This window comes from Microcebus murinus, chromosome 11 (assembly GCF_040939455.1).
Source record: "Microcebus murinus isolate Inina chromosome 11, M.murinus_Inina_mat1.0, whole genome shotgun sequence".
Taxonomy (NCBI): domain Eukaryota; kingdom Metazoa; phylum Chordata; class Mammalia; order Primates; family Cheirogaleidae; genus Microcebus; species Microcebus murinus.
The window spans coordinates 17115776-17132721 of NC_134114.1; the positions used below are offsets into that span (position 1 = coordinate 17115776).

Sequence of the window (16946 nt, forward strand, 5' to 3'; positions counted from 1 at the left end):
ATATTGCCTTACGAGGTTAAGAAGATGAATGCTCATTACTTTTAATCCTTACCATGATTTATGAGCCTCTTGGTATCCTTTCCCCAGAGCAGCTACAACTGTGTGGCTGTTCTGCCTGCTGCTTAAATTACACAGACATCTGCAAAGTAAATTATGGATTGTTGTCTCATAGACCATAACCAAGCATTCTCTTCATCTCTCCTGCAGCATTTTTTGATTAGAACAAAGAGTATGTCTGTGTTTACTTGCTTCTATACTAAGAAACTTTAAGCTAACGGGAACAATAACACAATGACCTGGACAGCAACCTGTCACAAAACATCAAAGCAGCATGACATATAAACAGGATAACTTTAAAGCCAGAAAAAATAAAAAGAAAAAGTTCTCTCATTTATTTGTATCTTTCATCTTTATTTAAGGGATAACATCGTTAGGTTCACAGAAGGAAGGTGACCTTTAAAATTAACTGAAAATATGTGCTGTGGAATAAAACACATGCAAATGACCTTTGTGTCTCTAAGTGTTGAAGATTTTAAGAGCATCTTGTGGTCTATGACTCTTTAAACATTGAGCAAAGAAATGAAAAAATTACATAAAGGAAAATTCATAGAAGATTGGGGTAGCCTTTTTAGATTTTTTTTCTCTACTGATCTCACTTGTAGTAAACCTGTTTTAATAATCCTGGAGGCTTGCAGCAATCATGAGTAATTGGAACAACTCTTTCTTCTGAATTAAAAGTCTGGCAGAGTCTAAGTTGAAACAGTCGACTGCTCCTGTATTTTCCTTTCTTTTCTGTCCTTGTCATGTCGTGTAGATGATGAATCATAATTCCCAATGACAAGTCCGTCGTGAAATCCTAACAGGCATGTCTCATATTATTAACCTTTGACAATACCCAAATTAGAAACATCCCTGCATTTATTTTCTTCAGACGTGCTAATTGCAATCCAAACAATAACCTCTCAGGGGAAAACCACACTAACAAAATTTACAAAATGATTTCTAGTTATTCTTTACAAACCACTTTATTTAAAAAAAAAAAAAAAAACCCAAAAAAACAGATGGCTCTGCAATTCATTTTTTGAACCTGGTTGTCAACTCAGCAGGATGCAGTGAACACCAAAACCAGAAATGCTCAAATCTACTCCTCGCTGAGCAGATTTGTTGATCCCTCTGTGGTTCCATCAGTTTCTGTTTCCCCTCATCACTGCTGAGAGGCAGTGCTTTCTAAGTGTCAAGACCTGATATTCATACTAAAGACTTGTCTTTTTAAAAGACAGATTCTAGATCTGTTTGTCTTTATGTCAGCCAACAGTCAACAGTTCACTTCCAAAACTTTCCTTTTGCCAACACCCTATGCCTCCTCATCTTCATATAATAAAGTATAAATGGAATCCTGAAGGATTCTACTTGGTTAAAACCCTAAATTATTTAAATATATCTCTCAACATAATCTCTCAATACTTGTCAATGATCATCTTCTTACATGAGTGCACACACACACACACACCTGATCAGTGTGTTCCTTTACATTCAGAAGCAAACAAGTAACAATAAAACGTGGCTCCAAATCACATAAAACATAAAGCCCAAATCCCAGACACATTTTTAAATTTCATTTAAGATTCTTAATCTTCTATGCATGTTATTCTGCATTTATTTGCCAATTATTCTCATATTTGATGTACCTTTCATTCTCTAACTCCCTAAGTGGTTTAAAATTCATCAAACATAAAATGATATCACATGTCTTCATCCCTTTAATATATTTATACCCTCTTCTTTACAAATTTTATCCATTTCTCTTTATAGTCCAGCTTAAATGCCCTTTGTGTTTTTTCTCTACCCTTTCCAACTATAGCAAGCAGAAGAAATGGCAACTTCAACCATATTTTTCATATTGGAACAAAAAAAATATTCTGTAAATGACCAAAGAATGCTGTCTAATCATGAGAAAAGAAAATGAGTTCTTTCCTTTTTCTTCTTTCTTCTTTGCATGATTTATAATAAATTAATTATTTACTAGGCAATAATGAATATAAGTAAGTAGAACAAGCAGTAAGTTTTGTAAAATGTTGAAGAGGAAATAGATTGCCTTTTTCTTTTGTTGTTCAGCAAAAAATTTATAAAGAAAGTGATGGGATTGTAAACAGGCCCAAGAGCATTACTCTATTCAAAATTAAATAAATGACAAAGAAAAAATTATCTTTCTTAATAAACAAGTGTTAATATAATAATAAGTTAGTTTGACTTGACACCTATGTAGTCAATGTTCTCGGAAATCTCTATTTTAGTATAACATTCTACTGAGATTATTCTCAGGTCTGTTTTCATATGTGAAGATTATGAAAACACTCACCTTAAAAGGAAAATAATTTAAGCTATTCTCCTCAAATGTCTTCTGCATTAATATGAACTCTGATTAAATACAAATAAAGATTCTAATTTCTTCAAAATATATCCTTTCTCAAGTTATTATTTTTAAATTACTCTTACGTAAAATGAATATCGAACTTTTTACATTTCTTTTTATCTTTGATTTTAGCACAGAGTAAACTAAAGGATATTCGAGAAGAACGTGTTTTTATTTTTTTTCATTTGGACCCTTTTTAAAGACTTCATTAAACTTTAATTAAAAAGATATAAAATCCTACCTTAATAATTGGAATGGCTTGATATTCATTTTTACTCATATTTGCATCACAGATAATATCTAGGTTGATGTAATCATGGGTTTTATAACAAGGATGAGGTGCCAGTTACAGGAATTAAATTTGAAGCATTTACCTTTCTTACTTTATAAATATGTGTATAGGATCTGCATTGAAATCTCCCCTCAAAAATCATCCATAATCAGGAATTTTAAACTTAATTGAAATTTTCTACAAAAGTAAAAAGATGTTACAAAGTAAAGGTAAGATGTTTTCCATTAAAAAATTTAAATACTGATGAGAACAAGTTAACATATAAAATGGATGACTACAAGGAAAGGAATAATTAATATTTCAGATACAAATGGTTAATTTCATTTAAAAATTATCTCTTAAAAATTTTACCTAAAATGTATATAGTGTTTACTCAAATCTGCCACTTAAAATTAATTAATAATGTTATCAAACTATATTAAAGCTTAACATTTTTTGAACAAGTTAATCTCATAAAAGGAACACTAAAGAAAAAGGCTTCATTTTTCTACTTATGAAATATAGGTATGCACAGAGAGTTTGAACACATATCACAGAAAGATTCATAAAACCACATGAGTTTAATTACATGTCTGCCTTATCTGTTCAACCTTGTCTTTTTGAGCTGTTATATCGATGGTTAATCTTAATTGATCACTGATTGGGAACTGAGAATATCAAGCTTCTTTTGACGGCTGCCTAAGAACAGATTGTATCATTACATTACCAAACAGGGATTGTCAGAGCAACACTTTAATTGTTGTGTCCATGAAGGTTAACTGAAAGTGTCTAAATCTCAAGGTTTAGATTTCTGCCATCAGCAAAGAAAAAGCAGCTTACAATTACCAGCAAAAGAAATAACTGAATTAGACTATGCCCTATTAATAAAGATAAGGAAATTTGTGACTTTGTCTCTTTGTTTCTGTGTGAGTAGTTCATTAGAGGTTTGCCTTTGAAATGAGACATATCTAATTTAACAAACATAATATCCACTAATTATGAGGGAATAGGCAAAGTGTCATAAAAATAGAATATAAAAGGAAGAAATGAATTTCTGATCTTCAGGAGGCACCCAGCCATTAGGTCTTCTCGAATCTGCATGTAAATTGAAACAGCACGAGAAAAAATACAGTAAAGGAGCTAAAAAAAAAAATAGCTAAAAATATATTCTTGCTATTAGAATTTATTACTTAAAGTTCATAATTTTGTTGTGTTTATGGTCAAATATCTGTAAGTATATGAATAATTGAATATTCTCATTTCTAATGAAGTATTTTAAAAAGTAAAAAACAATAAATAAATTTGAATTTTGAAGTACTTATTAAGAAGTTAAAAGCATATATCTTGACAAGATTTAATTGCCACTTACCCTTAAAAAGGCTGGCATACTTTAAAACTCCAAACTGCTATTGAGTTCCAACTTGACTATAATTCCTCAATAGAGCCAACCAGTTAGGTAACAGAGCTGGAAAGACAAACATAGACAAAGTCTGAATGTTAACTATTTTCTCTAATATATATTTATTTTAGAACATTTACATTTTCTTAAAATGGTACATTTGTCAAAACTTTTGATACATAGTGATATATGGATCAAAATGAACCAATACTGATACATTAATCTGATTGCACTGTTTTTTCCCTTAATATCCTTTTTTTCTGATCCAAGATATAACATTGTCTTTAGTGGTTGTGTTGTGTCTCCTCAGTCTCCTCTGGACAGTGATAGTTCCTCAGACTTCCCTTGCTTTTGATGACCTTGAGAGTATTGAAGAGTAATGGTCAGATATTTATAGACTGTCCCTCAATTATAATGTTTCTGATGCATTTCTCATGACTAGATTGAGGTTATGGGTTTTTAGGAGGAAGATCACAGAGGTAAAGGATCATTCTCGTCAGTTTATATTAAGGGTGCATATCATCAGCACAACTTTTTACTGTTGATGCTAATTTTGATTAGCCAACTCAGGTACTGTTTGCCACAATTCTGTGCTGTATTTTTTTAATTTTCTTTTTTCTTTTTCTTTTTTTCTTTAAGCATATTATGGGGGTACAAGTGTTAAGGCTATGTATATTGCCCATGCCTTCCCCCCGCTGAGTCAGAGCCTCAAGCATGACCATACCCCAAACTTTGCACATCTCACTCATTGTGTTTGTACATACCCATCCCTTCCTCCCCCCTCCCACCTGCCTGACACCCGATAAATGTTATTCCTATATGTTCACTTAAGTGTTGATCCATTTATACCAATTTTCTGGTGAGTATATGTGGTGCTTGTTTTTCCATTCTTGAGATACTTCACTTAGTAGAATGGGTTCCAGCTCTATCCAGGAAAATACAAGAGGTGCTACATCACCATTGTTTCTTAAAGCTGAATAGTACTCCATGGTATACATATACCACATTTTATTAATCCACTCATGAATTGATGGGCACTTGGGTTGTTTCCACAACTTTGCAATTGTGAATTGTGCTGGTATAAACATTCAAGTGCAGGTGTCTTTTTCATAAAGTGACTTTTGATCTTTTGGGTAGATGCCCAGCAGTGGAATTGCTGTATCAAATGGTAGATCTACTTGTATCACTTTAAGGTATCTCCATATTGTTTTCCACAGAGGTTGGCGTGGATGTGGAGAGATAAGAACACTCCTACACTGCTGGTGGGATTGCAAATTAGTTCAACCGCTGTGCTTGCTTTTGTTCCTTCTTTCTTTACTGGAAGCAAGTCACTAAAAGCAGCCTATACTCAATAGATAGGGAATTAAACTCCACTTCTCTGAGGGGGAAATATATATATATGAATTTTATAAGATTTACCTATTCTTCCAATTTGTTTGTTTCCCTGTTTGTGTATGTGTTCATTCATTCAATAATTTATGTGTAAACTCATAAATATGTATTTTGTGTTATAATACACTACTACATTGTGTATTTTGTTAGTCAAATTGTTACAGCTTTGGCCTTTGTGAGCTCTTTAAATTGGCTTTTATGTCTTTTTGGCATGCTTTTGGCTTATTTATTGAGTACTTCCCCAAGTCCTAGCACTGTAGAATAGTCCAATTAATCTTATATTGCATAATATAAATCTCATAATCTTCTTGCCTCAGCCCTAGACTCAGCTATTTCTCCAAGGATTCCTGGTTCCTTTTATTGGAGAAAGGTACTAGAAACCAAGATCTGGCCACTAATTACGTTCCCTGCTATTGGGGTGTTATTGCTTCTAAGCCCTTTCAGTGGAATGAGCTAAGACACAAATGTATTTATTAATATATTAACATGTATATGCATACATATTCATACATCTATCACACAGTAGCTGCAATAAGCTAAGCATTGTTTCACACTGATAACTCCAACTCTAATCCCATAACATATTTTAATTAAATAGCATCTTGGGTTTAATAGAGTACATTATTGAAAGCATATCTTATATTTTTGTTTCAAATGCTCCTGTCAGAGTTGTACATCAAAAGCAACTCTGAAAAAGATACCCACGCAAGTGAGAAATGATGTTCATGGTGCCTGATTCTGAAGAATCTTTAAGAAAATCTATGGACATTTATTTTCATTCATTCCCACTAAAGTTCACCATGCTTGAAAAAGGAAAATAGACTTTAATAATGTGTGCACACAACCACAGTTGCCTGATGTTTTAATTTTTTTTCTGTCAATTGGCATATACTGCAACAATGAAACATGAGTAGATATATTTTACTTACTAAGAACTAATACATTTACTTCTGTTGATGCATCCTATTATTATGGTCACATTTCATTTTTCAAGATATAAGACTGAGTTATAAAAAAAATAATTTTTAATGAAATTATAAGATAATTAATATTAATATGTACAGATTAATCATTATAACTAAAGGGTAGTCAGAATACTTATAAATGTTTATCATGAGTTTTATCACAAAAATTGGGTGGAAAATGTCGATAGTAACAGGCTAGACTGGTAATCCATATTGGATAACTATTATTTTCTGAAAGTAAAAACACCAACTCATTTTATCATTCTGTTATTCTGGTAACTGATAAAGGTTTACCTGTCAATCAAAATTTTAAGTCTAAATATAAAGTCAAATGATAAATAAATTCTCAAGAAATTCTAAGCCATTCCATACCTTTAAATTATATTAGGAATTCTGGTTACAATGTACTAAATCAGTATTAGTTTCTGTGGCTATGGCAAGTAATTACCACAAATATAGTGGCATAAAGCAACAGAAACATATTCTGTCATAGTTTTAGAGATTAGAAGTCTAAAATCAGTATGACTGAGATGATATCAAAGTGTTGAAGGGCTGTCCTCCCTTCAGAGGGTCTGGGGAGAATCTATTTCAGTCCTCTTCCAGCATTTAGTGACTATCAGCATGCCTTGTCATGTGACCACATCATTCCAGTATGCAAGGATAGCATCTTCACATTTCTCTCTCCTCAATGTTGCCTTCTCTGTGTGTGTCAAATCTCCCTCTGTCTCCCAATTATGAGAATGAATGTGATAGCATTTGTGATAATCTTCCCATATCAAGATGCTTTGATTAATAACATCTGCAAGGACCCTTTCTTGCTACATAAGTTAACTTTCATAGGTTCCATGAATTAGGATATAGATGTCTCAGGGTAGTCATTTTTCAGCCTACCCTAGACTACATCATGATCTTCCTATCTCCTTCCATAGGAGAGGAAAAAAAATTACCCTAATAAAACAACTTCCTCATGATTCTCTCTAAAAGACAATGTATATGGCTAAGGTAGCGTAAGAAATATAAACACTCACTATGAAACAACGTTTTAAAATATTGCTTAAAACAACATAGGACAAGCGTATTATTAACTTGTTGAGAGAGAGAGAGAAATGGATAGTACCAGATAATGAAACTCAAATAATAATTTTTCTTCTTGGTAGACTAGGACAATGGATAATCCAATTATGTTACAGCAAGCTGGACAAAAGCACAGAACTGAAGTGTCAGACTATAGTTATATAGTCTTTAGAAAGATCTTAATTAATCAAACATAAAAAAATTTAAAGGAAATGTTTTCTAAAGTCTAAAATATGCTACATTTATAAACCATTATTGCTGGTACAATACATGACACTAAGAAAGATGAATCCCAAGGTATTAGCAATAACATCAGAGGAGTGGGAGCTGATGATTCAGGAAATTATCAGAGAGAGAGAAAAACATGAATGGTTCCAGTGGGGTTTAAATTCCCAACATTATTAAGGAATTATGGACTTCTTGGGCCACATCAAGGAAGAGAAGTAAGAATGACCTGCTTGCATGGAACTGGAATGTAGAAAGATCAGCCCCATCTATGGAATGGGAATTAGGATTAAAAAAAAAAAAAAAACAGAAACAAAAACTTCTGCCCACCAGGATTGAGAAGTTGTACATGTATCAGCCACTCAACAGGGGCCATAGATAGAAAAGAGGTCATGGTTGAGAAAGCAGATGGCAAGTTTGGACTTGATATGTGTAGGAAATCCAGATTCACACAAATACATAATGTGATGATTTCAATCCAGAATAGTAACATAAAATGTGGTATAGCACTGATGAATCAATAGAACCTCAGCAGAGCAAATACCAAATATAAAAATGTCTTAAGAGAATTTTTTCATAACTTAAGATACTAGACTCCATAGTAGGGGAAATAAAGAGAATGTAAGACATCATCAACAAAAGTCAATATAGCAATACAGAGTTGTTTCTTAAGAATTAGAAATAATATTACATATATTATATTTATATATTTATATATGCATTATATATTATATATATTTATATTTGATGTATATATAAATATATAAAATATATCCCTAGAGGGAATCTTGTGGGCCTTCATAGCTAATCCTAATATTCATTTGGAAGAGAAAAAGCCAAGAAGTTCACAGACTATGTTAAAAAGCTAAACTGATCCTATGAGACATTAAAAATTATTATTAAAATTTTGGAAAAATATTGTATATTTTGGCACAGTTAGAATCCAAATGATACATAGAATGTAAGATAAAGCTGAGAAACAAACCTGCACCTGTATAGAAACTTGATATATAGTAGAGATGCCATTGAAATCAGTGAGAAGGGACAGACTATTAAATAAGTGGAGATGGAACAATTTGTTATGCAGATGCACAAAATCAAAGCACAGTCATTCCTTGGTATTAGTGGTAGATTGCTTCCTGGATGAGCACAGATATCAAAATCTGCAGATGCTCAAGTCTCTTATATAAACAGATGTATATAAACTGTGCATATCTCCCTGTATATTTTAAATCACCTCTCGATTACCTATGATACTCAATACAATATAAATGTATTTATTTATATTATCTCTTATAGTTGTATTATTTGGGTTTTTTTCCTGAATATTTTTGATTTACTGTTGGTTGAATCTATGGATGCAGGACCTGTGAATACAGAGGGCCAACTGTAGATTTATTGCATCTTATCACACATAAAAATAACTTCCAGATGTGTGAAGAAAGAATGTTTAAAAGTCATAATTAAAATATAGAACTTTTATTAAATAGGAATAGATGTTTTCTTGAAACGGAATGTTGAAAGTACAAACTTGAATTAAAATTAAAATGATATATTAAAAATTAAACTTCAAAACAAAAAGCTTTATCATTGAGAAAATATTTCCAATCCACAGAACAAAGTTTAGCATATATTTGATTGAAAATGTCAACAATCAACAAAAATGATTGAATTTTAGAAGGATGGAAACTGTGTATGTGTATACACACACACACACACACACACACATACACACACAAAGGAAAACCAGAACTTCCAATAAGCATTTAAGAAAGGGTTCCACATCAGCCATTATCAGGGAAATCTGAAATAAAAACAATAATGACATATCGTTTCTCACTCAATTTTCTTGGCAAACAAAGTTAAAAAGATAATGTCTGAAATTATAAATAATTAGCAAGAATATGAGGTGATGGAAACTTTCCTATAGTGATGGAAGTGAACATTGATACAACTACTTTGAAGAATCATTTGGCAAAATCCATATAGTAAGGGTGAAGATGTAGGTAACTTATGCCCCAGCTGTTCCAGTCCTATATGTATATCTGAACCAAGTCTTACACATGTATATAAGATATATGTACAGGGATATTAACTGTAGCTTTGTTTAAATTCTTTAAAAAACTGGCATTTTCAAAAAGCATTTGATTTATGACAAATGAAATACAACTCATTTCTTACATAACTATTTTAGCCAGTGAATTAATGAAAGTAATTTTATTGGAAATTTTAAAATTATTTTTGATATGGGTACATGTGTGCATATACAATTATACATATATGGGTTTGTGTATGTTGAGTATGTACAATGTCAGAGAAGGTGGTTCAAGGTTTGCTTTGTTTTATCGTAATCACAATGTAGAATGTCAAACCTAACTTAGTCAAGAGAATTCATCACAAAATTAGATCAGTATTCCTAAGATGAATTATACATATGTAAATATTTGAAAATTCAGTGTGTTAGCACCATGAACTTTAATAAAAGAGGACAACACCAGGGTCAGGAGAGAAATCACACTAAGTTAAGCCTCTTTGCTTACAAAGTGATAAGTGATAAGAGCAGACACTTATATTATCAATAAAGAGATATTTTGTGTTCTCATTCCTGCTTCTGGCATACAGATAAATCCTTTTGTAATTAGCTAACCTACTTCACTGTTGGGTGGTGGTAAAGAAGTACAGCAATAAAAATATATGGCACCAGAAAAATGCAAGCTGAGGGAAATGTCAAAAAACAGGTAGTAGTTGTGCTTCAACAAGACCCAGGACACTAGTTCAGAGTAAGTACAGGCTGCAAGAGTACAATTCATGAGGCTATTTCAGCCAAAGTTCAAAAACTCAGGACTAATACCAGCTGAGGACAAGCAATTATCAAAAGTGGAGTAAGGAGACTCCCTGTAAAAAATTACAACACAGGCATACATATATTTTTTATTTCCAATGCCCTTACCATAACAAAAGGGATTTTTAAAAAAGGTAAACTCTGTACTAACGCTGGAGTAAGTAGAAATAGATATCTTGTTTATTCAATGAGATTGAAGGATACAGCATCCTTTCATCTATCATTTCAAAGAATTTTAGGCAAAAGGAATACAGATTTTTCCCATGGAATTTGTAAAGCTGATACTGAATGACATGCAAGAACAAAAGGTTAGAATAGCTGAGACATTAATAAATAAGTAAAAGGCAGATGGTTTTGTTCTATTCAGAATTAAGACATAAAATATATTAACAAAAACAGTGGGACATGGATTATGGCACAGAAATATTGATCAATAGAATACAAAAGAGAGCCTTGAAACACACACATACTCATATTCACACATGTGAAAACCTAAGACATATCAGAGCTGAAGTAACAAAATAAAAGGGGACCATAGACTATTCATTAAAAAGTACCAAGAAATTTGATTATCTCTAATTAAAACTTATTATACTCCTACCTCACTCTACATGCAAAAATCAATTCTAGGTAGATTAAGCAATTAAATGTGAAAGATTAAGGGATACAACTTTTGATATAAAATATAATAAGGTATGTGTACTAACTTGGGATAGGAAATATTAGAAAAGTACCCCAAAATTTCACCCCTACCAAGACAGGCTTATAAATTTCTATAACACAATTAAAAACTTTTGTTTATATGAGAAGTAATAATTCTTCAGATTTTATACCTATATTATTATATACATATAAATATATCAATGAGATATATGCTTCCTATTGATTCTGTTTCTTTGGAGAACCCTACCTAATATACCAACTCAAAATAAAGTGTCCATGTTTGCTACTAAAAATTGCAGAGGATACCATACCATATCTGCTTTCTCTGTTTAAACTTATTTTTTCCTGATCCACCCATGGTAGCACATTGCAACAGTTAATTGTTCCCTTGCATCTACCCTCTACTTCCTTGTCTTTTGTTTCTCTAATTACATTTTACCAGGTTCTAAGCAAATGTGATTATTTCCTGTTTCAATAACCAACCATTTGGGTGCTGTGGGAGAAAATGTCTTACAATTTAATTTATTACTGGATTACAAATGCCCAGTCTCCATCCTCAATTGGGCCCTTCATGCTTCTCAGCAAGCTTTTCATGATACTTTTTTCAACTTTCCTGATCATTCCTTATAGCAACTCTTTACAGGGCTACTCCTAGAGTGTAGAGAGGTAAGACATGTACTTTTGTGGGATCCTATCTGTACAAATGAATTGATTAGAATATTTACTACAAAATCCCTGGGCTTATCTGAGTTATAATGATGTATTTATAAAGATCAAGAATAAGAATAGAAAAGAGGAATTAATGTATTTCTTTAGTGCCCAAACAGGCCATGTGAACATCCTTCCTGGTGTCCAAGCACCATCTCTTCATCCTTTACTGTCAAATGTATCATTCCTAGATAATTTTACATATTCCACCACAAGAAAAAGGTAACAGCAATATTACTCACAAAGGCTCTTCGGAGCCTTTTGTATTGAACAATATAGATCTTCTCACCACTGTAGTTTCCTAATGCCACTTATATAATGTACTTTAAATCATTACTCATCCATTGTGGTTTCCATGAATATTGGCTTTCAGTGACTCTCTCAAAGCTTGTGTCTGTGCTTTGATAATGATAACCACAAATGCAATTCTTCCTCAAATTAGGTAGAAAAATGCAAAAGATCATTATTTTGTTCTAGACATTCTAAATTTACTGTTTGAAAATTTATAGCATAAATGTTAAAAGTATATCTTCCAATCATGCCTTTTCTTGGACTAATTAGACCATAATCCTTGAATTCCTAGCATTTGATCTTTTACAATGTGGACCTCATCTTCCACACCCTACCACAAACTGAACGGGTAGTCAAGGATCATGGCATGGGACTAGAAGAGAAGGTTAAAACTAATCTGGGGTGGCATGTATCACCACAGTGGTTGGAAACAAGAGAGAAAGTATAGTAATGGGTAGAAACCATTGGCATTACTAAGCAATGGTCTTCAGAAATCCTCGGTGAATTAGACTTAGTCATCCCTGGAAGACTGTCTGACGTGAGACCTAGACATTGCCCAGTTTGGGGTGACCTCCTGTTACTAGTGTCAAAGGACACACCACCAATGAGGTGTCAGAGCCAGTACCAGCTAGTCCATGCCACTAGAGACAGACACAAGATTTTGTGGTAAACATTTGTCAACTGGAACTCATTTAGGACCAGAGTCTGTCCTGACATTCTGAAGTCTGAGCTGGCTGGTCCCAGACCCTCGATGATGTGGCAAGGGGCACAGGGCTAAGAAGAAGGCCTTCCCTTGCCCATGTCTAAGGGCTATACTACTCAATTAAGTCAATTTTGGTTTTCTAAAAGTATCTATATCTTCATCAGCACCATCATTATTCTCCACAGATCATGTCAATTTCTACTTTAGTGTGAACATTGAAATTATAAAGCAGAATTCACTGATTATGTTCAACTTACCAAAATTCAATTCCAACTTATGGACTTCCCTGTATTCATACTTATTTTTAATTACTTCCATCAAATAATAGTAGATGTAAACTTTGGGGTCAGGATGATAGAGTGCCTCAAAGCTCAGTGTCTAATGTTACATAGGTTTGCAATTCAGCTGCAGATCAACAGTATTTTACTGTATAGCCAAAACATGATTTTTTAAATATAAATTACATTTATTATATAGTTTATGGAGCTATGGTAAGATTTAAATACAATATAATAATGTTAGTAAGTTACAGTGTCAGCAATATAGAATACCCTATACATCATAGACGTAGGGTATTTGTTCTTATAATAGACATACATTTTTTCTTCTCCAGTTTAATAAACATAAAAATATTCTTATGTTAAAGTTTAACTTACATGATGAGAAAGAGCTATAACAAATGTAATGCAAATAACATTTTATTTTTTTTTTATTTTTTTATTTTTTTTTTTGAGACAGAGTCTCCCTTGTTGCCCAGGCTAGAGTGAGTGCCATGGCGTCAGCCTAGCTCACAGCAACCTCAAACTCCTGGGCTCAAGCAATCCTGCTGCCTCAGCCTCCCGAGTAGCTGGGACTACAGGCATGCGCCACCATGCCCGGCTAATTTTATATATATATTAGTTGGCCAATTAATTTCTTTCTATTTATAGTAGAGACGGGGTCTTGCTCTTGCTCAGGCTGGTTTCGAACTCCTGACCTCGAGCAATCCGCCCGCCTCAGCCTCCCAGAGTGCTAGGATTACAGGCGTGAGCCACCGCGCCCGGCTGCAAATAACATTTTAGCTATGAGATTTAAGGGCAGATACATGGGTCTGTCAGAAATTAAAGAAAAAAAACTAATGCAAGTTTCTGAATGAGGAGGCAATCTCACTGTCCTAGCTAGCACCTGCTCAACAGAAAAACAAAACATACAATGTGAATAGTGATTATGTTATTTGTTATTCATTTCATCACATATGAATTTATTGTTATTTACTTCGAAAAAATCCACATCAATATGATGGAAGCTTGACATTTATATAAGGAAGAAATTGGCACAGTAACAGAATATAATTCCATAGATGAACAAGTATAGATAAATATGCATGAAATAGTTTTCAATAAAACAAATTTTGCTCTTCATTATAGGTAAGGGCATCTATTATAAGAATGCATGAAATAAGTTATATTTGACTAACCCAAAGTACAATAATAAAGGTGCCCTTAAAAATAATTTACATTACAGTGCATGAACACTTGTATGACTAATATAGTCATGCAGTCACACTTATCCAAGCTGGCTTAAAGCAGAAAAAAAAATATGGAGTCACATTTATTGGAGCATGAGAAAGACACTATGTGCAAAGTTATAGAGGAGCTCAACATATAAGGGCTTTTTAGTTAGTGATGTCAAATGTCAAATAAAGTGTAGGAAAATCACAACTCTATTGATGCTGATATTAAGCCAATAGAACTTGTTAACTGATGTTTTAGAAAGACACTGTAGTTACTTGTATATAACTACATGTGTGACTAGGATGTATGCTACAATGAAATAACTGGCAAGTAGACATGAATTACTTATTTTATTATAAGTACACACAAGTATATCGCATGTGGTATGGGTTAGTTACTTACTGTACCATTCTAATGTCTACCTCTTAGATGCCTTTGGCTCCATTGAATTATCTGCGTGAGAAGCAATCGAGATGATTTTAAAAATTCCTTTTCTTTCTCACCAGAGAATATTGTCTTCAACTGATAGTCCTTTATAAGGAGGTGGGAGAAAAGAGGGGATAGTGTATTTCATGTCTCTAAATATTTCTGGTAATATAGAGTGCATTAAAAAGAAAAATCACTATAGAAAAATAAATACTATAGGAAGTGTTTTGTATCCTCTTTTTTCAATTAGAATTTTGAAATTTATCTGTGTTTGCAATTTAATGAGCAATTGAACAGGGTTAGCATAATCCCTGATAGAAATTAATATTTTATGTTAACATTTAATGATATTTTATCTTAGTAATATATATTAATTGCATGTTAAGTCATCTTTTTTGTTAGTCTCATGGTAGTTCTAAAGTTCCCGTATATACTGTTTAACATTTTACTCCTTGAATATAATAAGTAAAAAGTAAATAGAAACAATATTAAAATTTTTAAAATCATATTTATGGTTATTTCCTTAATAAAAAGCATAGAAAGGACATGTAATAATTACCCTCAATGAACTACCAGATAAATGAAAAACCTAATCCATGTAATTATATACACATTACAAAATGGTAAATTTCTTCATGAATCAATTAACTATTGTAATGGTGATCTATGACATATATGTACTATTTTAATAGCAAAGTTAGTTTATTAGCTAGAGCAGGGGTCAGCCAACTTTTCTGTAAAGAGCCAAATATAAAATATTTTGGGGTTTGCAAGCTACATGGTCTCTGTTGCAACCACTCTACTCTGTCATTATGAGATGAAAGCAGCCATATTTGCTACTATTTTAATGAATGGATGTGACTGTGTTCTAGTGAAACTTTATCTACAAAAAGAGGTGGCTGGCCAGGTTGGACCAGGAAGCCATAGATTGTTGATTCTATGCTAAAGGGAACATGAAACCTAAGCTAAAGGGAACATCATACCTCCAGATTTGGTTCCCTTCCCAATACAAGACTCATTTTATCAATAAACATCTAAATCCATAGTACCCAACCAAACTAGCAAGAAGCTGTTGACAAGGACTTAATATTTATGGCCCAACATTGCCTATTAGTCACAATTAGCATTAATTAATGTGGCATGTCTTTACTGCAAGAGGAAAGTGTTACATTCCACAGATTATTCTTGATATCAACTACCATACAGACTAATGCATTAACACATAGTGAGAGATTCATTGCTTTTGAATTATGATAAGACACAGTGAACATTTTAAGATGACTAAGTATTAGATTAGCTAAAATTAGAATAGGTAAACTATGGTTGCTATGCTCATGTTATGCACATTACCTTGGCAGTAATAAGACAACCACACAAGGGTAGTAGTATTATCCCCAGGTTATAGATCAGGAAACAGAAGCTCAGTATGAACATATAAATTGTCCAAGCGCCCACTGATAGTAAATTAAATTGAAGCATCAAATATTGATTTCAAATCTGTCTGACTCCACAGCCCATACTCCGTTTTTGTTTTTTAACACACTACTCAACTATGTACATTGTCTACTAATGGTCTGGTATATTTAAGCTGCATTGGGGAAAATTACTTATTATTTTCAGCTACAGCAAATTTCACTAGCCCTCAGAGCTGAACAGGATTCTCTCTATTTCATTTTCACTGTCCTCCAAACTCAGATTTCCTGCATGTCCTCCTTACACTCAGCAGTGAAGGTGCCTTCTATTTACTGAACAAGAAGAAAATCTTACACGAACTCCTATAACTTCACTACTTCTTACTCCAAATAGCTTCCAATTGTTTTATCCTTTACCTTATTATTTTCTCTGAAATAATCTTTCTTCTACTTCCCTAAACCAGCATGTGCAAACTTCTTGATTCTATCCTCCCCCACTACCTCCAGTGTCATGCGTCAACTATGATTTTGTTTCTGTTGTTCTGCTGCTTTCTAATCCTCAAACTAAAAATATGCACAAGCCACTTTTAGTCTGACCTTAATCCTCAATACCTCAAATTATTTTCAATTGCTCCCCTTTTCTGTCACTGAAATACTTCTTGGAAGAAG

General features: G+C 32.9%; 1 protein-coding gene across 4 annotated transcripts in view; it reads right to left on the minus strand.

Annotated features, from left to right (window-relative positions):
* The window catches only part of CDH12 (cadherin 12), a 947374-nt gene that overhangs the window by 649651 nt on the left and 280777 nt on the right, over positions 1 to 16946 (minus strand). For all 4 annotated transcript variants that reach the window (XM_020290041.2, XM_020290040.2, XM_020290038.2 and 1 more), the window contains one exon: positions 4054 to 4149. The gene's annotated coding sequence lies outside the window, so the exon portion shown is untranslated. The remainder of the gene's footprint in view (positions 1 to 4053; positions 4150 to 16946) is intronic.